The sequence below is a fragment of the Hyalella azteca genome, unplaced genomic scaffold (genome assembly GCF_000764305.2).
Source record: "Hyalella azteca isolate HAZT.00-mixed unplaced genomic scaffold, Hazt_2.0.2 contig11738, whole genome shotgun sequence".
Classification (NCBI taxonomy): domain Eukaryota; kingdom Metazoa; phylum Arthropoda; class Malacostraca; order Amphipoda; family Hyalellidae; genus Hyalella; species Hyalella azteca.
In genome coordinates, this window is record NW_025941724.1 from 38,051 (window position 1) to 46,491 (window position 8,441).

Genomic DNA, 8,441 nt, shown 5'->3' on the forward strand with positions numbered 1-8,441 from the left:
AAATTGGATAAATTGAAATTCTTTGTCCTATACGTTACCTTTCATGATAATAAGCCCTTGTGCACGAGCCGGTAATGACTGCCACTAAGCCAGTAATGCCACTAAGCCAGAAAGCTTCCCACTAAGCCAGTTCTGACCGCCACTAAGCCAGTAATGACTGCCACTAAGCCAGTAATGACTGCCACTGAGCCAGTATTGACTGCCGCTAAGCCAGTACTGACTATCACTAAGCCAGTAATGACTGCCACTAAGTCAGTAATGACTGCCACTAAGCCAGTAATGACTGCCACTAAGCCAGAACTGACCGCCACTAAACCAGTAATGACTGCCACTAAGCCAGTTATAACTGCCACTAAGCCAGTAATGACTGCCACTAAGCCAGTANGTGGGTCACATTTTTAATTTTTTAACCTATTAGATATGCAAATTTTTTAAATTTTTCTATTGTGTTACGTAGCCTCAGTATTAGGCCTTTGATGGCCATTGACAAAATTTTTCTATGTTAATTCGTTTTTGAGTTTTGGGGGTTTTTGTTAAAAAAAACGAAAAGTGGTCTAAGTTACCCCGGGAGTCTAAGTTACCCCAGTTTACAGTATCAAAATTTTGTAAATTTTCAAAATTATTTATTCTGTCAATTGATTCATGCATTGTCTCTGATTTTATGCAATTGTGCAAATTTTCAGATCAATTGGACAGGTCAAATTGTGTCATATATGGATTATAAGATTTGTAGCAGACGAAATTATTTTTTATTTTTTTTAATGATGAAAAAAAATTATAATTTATGAAATTATTTATTCTGTAAATTGATTCATGCATTGTCTTCAACTTTACGCGAGTGTGCAAAATTTCAGATCGATTGGACATGTAGAAGTGTGTTAAATATCGATTATGAGATTTGCAGCAGACAGACAGACAGACAGACAAACAAACAAGAAGTGAAGTTAAAGAGAAGTCTTGTAAAATGGCCAGTGAACAGCCATTAGCTGCATGGTCTCGTAACCAAAGAATGACCGGTTGATTGTGCAGAGACTAATTATTTGCATTATTATTCTTCTACATAACTTAAGACATGGATGGGTGATGATATGATTTGTACAGGTATTCAAATTATTCTAGTCACAAAACAGTGTGTGAATATAATTACCTACATAATACATTTAATTTCTGTCGTTTGTAACTTTCGTTGCCTCCTAGACAGCTGTATTTTCTATTTACTTCTAATACAATTATTGTTTTACGAGCTTAATCAATTTCAGCTTACGATAACTCTCTACTGCGCATAAACTATCAAGAAATAATAAGTATGAGAATAATTTCAGCACAATATTCTTGAACGTAATTTTCTCCCATTTATTCTTCTCAGTTTGACGTGCCTGGTAACACCCGTGATATAGTCTTGTAGATTGCTATGCTCCTCCCAACCTCACAGACCTCATCAGTTATAAATTTAGTTCGTAGGTATATTTGATTTTTTTCTGCTAATAATGAATCAAGTTGCCACTATGCATTATTAAAATATGAACAATACAGTATATAAATAATTCGAAATCTTTGCAATGCATAAAAATATTTTTTGTCGTAACGCGTTGAGTATTAACAAACACTGTACAAAAAATAAGGACTGAAATAACTCAGTGACTCAATAAACTCTGTTTTAAAAGTTTAAATACAAATCTACTCCCGGAAGACTATGGTGACGAATCCAGAAATATCCAGTTCCGCCTTATTATTCCAAAATGCTTTTAATAATGCAGTTAGGATGGATGTACAGCTCTAGGGGAGCCAGGCTCGGACTTTGAAACAACACTCGTGCAGTCAACGCGCGTTCCAACAGCCGCAGCTCGACCCAGAGTTGAGATTCGAATCAGGCCTCGCATTAATAATTGACGAGGTCACTCATCTTAAGACAATGATTGTACCTAGTAATAAATAATGCATGTTCGTTCTGAGCATGGATTGTTTCTATGTTGATTCAAATTTACGAAAAGTTTAAAAAAAATTATTTCATACGCTTCTATGACGAAAAAAATCTTCAACCTCTCAGGATCGCATGATTTATTACAAGAAATAAAATTCACAAATAAGTCGGTCAAATTTATTGTCATGACAAATTGTAACATTCCACTTGATATTATGGAAGGTATCGCTACAGGAACAGAATAAATTATTACAGGTTATTTTTTATCGTATCGAATCGTAGTTGTTTTCGTAACAAAGACTCTTTTCGAAGAGAGAATAATTAGATGATTGATTAAACTGATATACAAACAGACCCGTTAATGAATTTATATTAAGTGGCTCAGCCATATCAACTGGACAGTTATAATTAAGTTTATTATTGCTTGCGAAGAGAATGCTTGGAGGTCGTCAAGTAACTGATGTATAAGGTTCAGCGGTGTGCTTGATGCCATGTTGTGTTTTTTAGGGTAAATGCAACGTAGAGCGACAATTCTAGCGGCTTACGTTTGTCAGCATCTAAGCTTCGAGAATAAGCAATGGTTCTCAGAAGTGAACTTGTGTTGCTTTTGGCTCTTCCTTAAGTGCAAATTGTTTTGTCCGCAGCCGAAGAATAGTGAGACTTGTTTTCTTTCTCGCAATGAATGTAAAAACGACGTTCATTTGCCAGAATCTTGCTGTTCGCACTCCTCGTTCCTGATTAGAAGACCTTATTTTCATTCCCACAAATAATAACATTTTAAAACTTAATCTCAATGCGATGGTACTTATTCCATTTCGCCGATTTCTTTCTCCATACTCGCCGGCAAATATACAATTCTTTGTAATAATGCCCCCGCCTATAGAGCATCGTAACAATTTTTGCACTTGTAAAAATTTAATAAACTGAAAAAAATATGACAATGCTCGCGGCGGTTCACCGACATTTATTAAATATGTTTCTACTTTATTTCAGGTCGGTTGATTATTGATGGAAGGATGCCGGTGCCCCTTGATGAGTTCAGAGAAGTGGCCAACACGGTTTAGAATTACCAAGGGGCGTATTCATATATAATATGATTTATATAGGATATAGGAGGAATATTTGTTACACTAGAGGAATTATATGCGTTTACAAATTATTGCTTGCTATTTTAAATAGCCTTGGAATATTTTCCTTACATGGAGAATGGACAAACTTTCTTTTAACTTTTCCAACAGTTACAATATTTTGCCCAGAAACATCTTTCTTTTATTATCGCATTTCATCGTATCTCGAGAGGATGGGTTACATCGAAGTTTACCTTTGAAATCAATCACGCTTCTATTAATTATGAATTGCTTCCTATAAGTTGCTTTCGATAAAACACAAAATATAGATAAAAAAACGTGAAACGTGACCAGATTGAATAAAATGTTTATTTTATTCAATCTGATCACTTCTCGTCTCAAATGACCACCGGATTTATCCGCAGTCAATCTGGCTACGTCAAGAAAAAATATCTTATAAGCAACTGCAGGTATTTCAGTGAAATTTGTCATAAAAAATCTTACAGACGTTCCGCTCGTGCATAGGTTAAATAATATTTCAGTTTCTTTTATTTCTATTGCAAGTTACGGAGCTTTGCATCATTTACATACATAGATTTTAATCATAAAAAATTATCTGATGTAAAATTTCCATGTACTGAGATCAGGTACAGAGTGTACTGAGATCAGGTACAGAGTGTACTGAGATCAGGTACAGAATGTACTAAGCATCATCGTGTTTTCTAAGACTGAATGCACCTCATTTTATCCTAACTTCAAGCCTTATCTAAGCTGTTATTTTTTCTGGTCTGAAGCGAGCAGATTTAATTACATTTAATTACAATGTCTATTAATGCATCATTTTAACAAATTATTCAATAACTGGAAGCTCCTCAAATTCTAAAAGGTTTTTGCGGCATTGTCCCCGATAGATTTTTTCTGCAAAATATCAATCTGGTCATCCCGAGTCCAGAAAATAAATAGAACCAAAATCACAATAATCTATGAAACGCCCGATCGATCCCTCATCCAGCACAGAACTGTCGCTTGTCTTAAAATTTGAAAGAAATTTGAACTTTCTATATTTAAATTAAGTTCACACTAACCAAAGTAGACATCATATCTTTTATTTTAAATCTAACTCTCCTCTCTTAATGTATTCGTTTAACCGAATTCCAGCATTTATAATAAAAATTCCCAGCAATAATCGGACAATATATATAAGTATACTGGATACACGGCTGATTTTCCCCAGCAAATTATATTTGTGTGGCTAGGTTTCTAACACACAGATGGACAAATATATAAAAGACTTGAGTTATTAATTCTAATTGAGAACTAATATAAATCAGTGAAGACGTTCAGAGAATACATGAGTAGAGCAATCATACGTGCTATATTATATGTTAGGTACCAATTAAACCCAGTTTAGGCAAGGGGCTTTATGGACTAGCTTCCAGTGCTCCTATAAGAATAAATTAGAAAGAAAGAAAGAGTTGCGCGAGGTACTTGATGAATGCGCCAAAATTCATTTATGTAACCTGCAGATCTTTTGTCTTCATTGTGTCCTCGTAAAAGAAAAGACTCAGAGCTGTAATCTAAAAAATGATTTCCCTTCTGTCAGGGGTTTACAGCGCTGTGTAATCACATATGGGACCTTTGCGTGCTCCAAATATTTGTAGTAAACGAGGATCATCAATGCCCTGGGAGTTCCTCGCATGTCTGTACGTGTGCACGTGTGCTTCTTGGCGGAGGCAATTACCCCAGACAAATTCAGCACTCCATAGTGCGAGCAACTGCTACTTATCTCACACAAACTAGTTGTCTAGCTACCTTATAGCTAGTGAAGAGCACTGATTCTAACGACAATTTGCCTCCCATGCTCTCATCGCTTCACATCGTGAGACTGCCGACAACCTGGAGAACAAGCACCAGCTGAGAAAGAAGGAAAGAAACTGAAGTGAGAAGATTAAGACTTTAATTAAATAATAATTGCTGAATCCAGGTGTTACAAGCGGTCTGACACTCTGACTGTCCGCGCATGAGTGGCACGAGTCGTGACTCGTGACTTCTATCAAGTTCTATGCCTTCAAACCATCATCAAATCAATCAAGCAAGGACTTGACTTTGTTGCTTTGGGCATTTAACTGAGTTTATGTTACAATCCCAAAAGGATAGGGGCAAGTTTTCTTTTAACTTTTTTCTAAACACTAAAGTAGGGAATTAGATATGCAAACTTTTTAAATCTTTCTATTGTGTTACGTAGCCTCAGTATTAGGCCTTTGATGGCCATTGACAAAATTTTTCTATGTTGAATTGTTTTTGAGTTTTGGGGGGTTTTGTTAAAAAAATGAAAAGTGGTCAAAGTTACCCCGCCGGTCAAAGTTACCCCATTTTACGGTATTTTGGTTCAATCGGAACTTGGAAAAATATTGACTATCGTTGTATGCAACTATTATTCCATGAAATTATGAACATACGCCATAGTGTCAAAGCAAACTTTTTTTTAGACTTCCTTCAGTAATTCAGTTTGTTTTTGAGTCCTATAACTAATAAGTAGACCAGTAAAGTATTATTGATACCAGTATTATCATAAATAATATATTAATATACCAATCAGCATCAAACAGGGTAAGAAGGGATGGGCACTGGGCAGTGTAAATCGGGACAGTCATCCCACATTTTGTACTTGTAGAAATGTAGGCCTAGCAGCTAAACTAATCAAAATATTGCAAAACAAAAAATGGTGGCATAAAGTTCAACATTTTTACCGTCTATATAGCATAAAGCAAGTTAAGAAATCATACATTTACTACCTTTAAAAAATCACTTGAAAAATGTAAAAAGTGAGATTTTGGAAGAGTACCTACCTCTGGCAGACTGGCCTCTGCTAAGGTCTGTAGTAAAAAAAATATATTCACCATATTAAAAAAGTTTACTGCAGAAAAGTTGCACACAGGTGTTGGCTCAAAAACGTGAATGTGATTGCTTATCTCATCCCAAAAAAATGGCGGCCATTTCTGCAAGATAGGGTAATAAGGGACACCCCATGCCCACTGGGCCCGGGGTAGTAAGGGACACCCTTAAAAATTCATTTACAGTAGAACCTCAATAGGTTCAATTAGCAAAGGCTCCAGGTAACAAAAAAAATCAATTAACAACAAAGAATTTTGATTATATTTACCTTGCTCAGTGAAAAAAATTTAAAAAGTGAGATTTTGGAAGAGTACCTACCTCTGGCAGACTGGCCTCTGCTAAGGTCTGTAACAAAAAAAAATATATTCACCGTATTAAAAAGTTTACTTGCAGAAAAGTTGCACACAGGTGTTGGCTCAAAAACGTGAATGTGATTGCTTATCTCATCCCAAAAAAATGGTGGCCATTTCCGCAAGATAGGGTAATAAGGGACACCCCNTGCAGAAAAGTTGCACACAGGTGTTGGCTCAAAAACGTGAATGTGATTGCTTATCTCATCCCAAAAAAATGGTGGCCATTTCCGCAAGATAGGGTAATAAGGGACACCCCCATGCCTGCTGGGCATAGTGACAAACTAGAGATTTTTTAGAATCAGTTCATTTTTAATTTCCTAATTCACTCAAGATTTTAATCAATTTATTAAATATGATAGTGCTGGTGTCCATGATACTTTTCTGGTCTACTTATAGGACTCAAAAATGAACTTGAGGGAAAGTCTAAAAAAAACTCTGCTTTGCCACTATGCCACCGGGCCTGGGAGGCTGGGGTAGTAAGGGACACCCCTAAAAATTCATTTACAGTAGAACCTCAATTAGCAAAGGCTCCAGGTAACAAAAAAATCAATTAACAACAAAAAATATTAAGTAAATTAACTACATTTACCTTGATCAGCAAAAAAATTAACTGGATGAAAAATTAATGCATAATTGGTCAACACAAAAGTGTGCATAGAATGCCAAATATAAAATTTGTGCACTGGGCAACAATGCAACAGGGAAGAAAAGTTATTAACCTAAATTAGGATTCATTTCTCCAAAAATATGATGTCTCCAAAGTATTCCTTTGTTTCAGGTATGTTTTTTACAATCTTTTTTTGTTACAGTGAATTCACATGATCCAATTAAAATGGTGTGAAATTTCAAGCCATCTGTAAGCATAAAGATACAGATAAATGCTATATGGCTGCTGATATGAAGCTTGCAGTGGATAAGATTGTTGTTGATGGCACTTGCCACTTGATGCTCAAGGCATGTTCATGGATATGGCAATATTACATCAATAATACGGTAGTGTATGGATATGGTAATATATGGATAGGAAAAACAAGTAAAAATTGCAGAAATGTCATTTATTCTACATGTACATCATTTTCAAAGGAAAAGGAGGACTTCAGATTACTGCTAGTAATGGATGAGTACACTTTGCATGCTTAAAACGTTTTAAACTTTGGTTTTATATCACAAGTGTCACACCTAGTCAGTTGCTACTATGCATTGGACAAGTGAGCAGCATGCATTTGCTTTCAAGGCATGCTTTTCTAATGGCCATTTTGTTGTTGCTACTCAACAAGCATTCCATACTTGGTTCCATGCTTGTCCTTCAGGTCAGATTCCTGATTAGGAATCAATTATGTGGGTGAACACATTTAAAGCAAGTGAAAGTGTGAATGCAAGAAGTTCTGTAGGTCAGCAGACTGCCACAACACCCAAAGATGTAGAGAAAGTTAGAGGCATTTCTGCGTTCTCCACACTGTTCAGCAGTCAGCACATTATTATTTTGCAGAGCACCTTATCTTCTTGAGAGGTAACCTTCCTTGGCTAGCCCACTCCCAATTTTGCTCTGGATGCTTTTTCATGGGGTTATTTTAAATCAGTGGTTTACAGTGACTATCCAAGGACCCTACCTCAGTTGAAGAATAACATGTGCTAAGCTGTTACCAACATGCCTGTCAGCATGTTTCAGTGAGGTGAACAAAACTTAAAAAAAATGGGTAAATGAAATGGAGGCCATCATTTGTCCAAGTCATTTTAAAGCTAAGAGATAGGTACATAAATTCAGTTACTGCCTTATTTGATAAAATTTATACTATTGATATTATATCATTACTAGTTGTTTTTTATTGCGCTTTCAAATCAGGAAGTTTCTTTCTTAATAATGCAAATTGACACATTTTTGCCCATGATTTTTTAAAAGTATTTGTAAAAATATCTATTTATCTGCAATTTTTTAAAATGATGCACAATGTTCCCAATTGGATAATGCTGGTATCTATGATAGGTACCTTTAACCACACCTAGGATGCTGCTATTTTTCATGGTTTAATCCTGCATTTGACAAGACATGGAATATATGGCTTAATTAGCTCCCATTTGTTTGGGGCTTTATTATTATCAATTTAATTGAGTAGAGGCCTTCATGTAGAAGCTGTGATCAACTAATGAACTTCTATCTGAGGATTTAAATCCGAAGAATATATTTTAGATATTAAGTGTAATGAA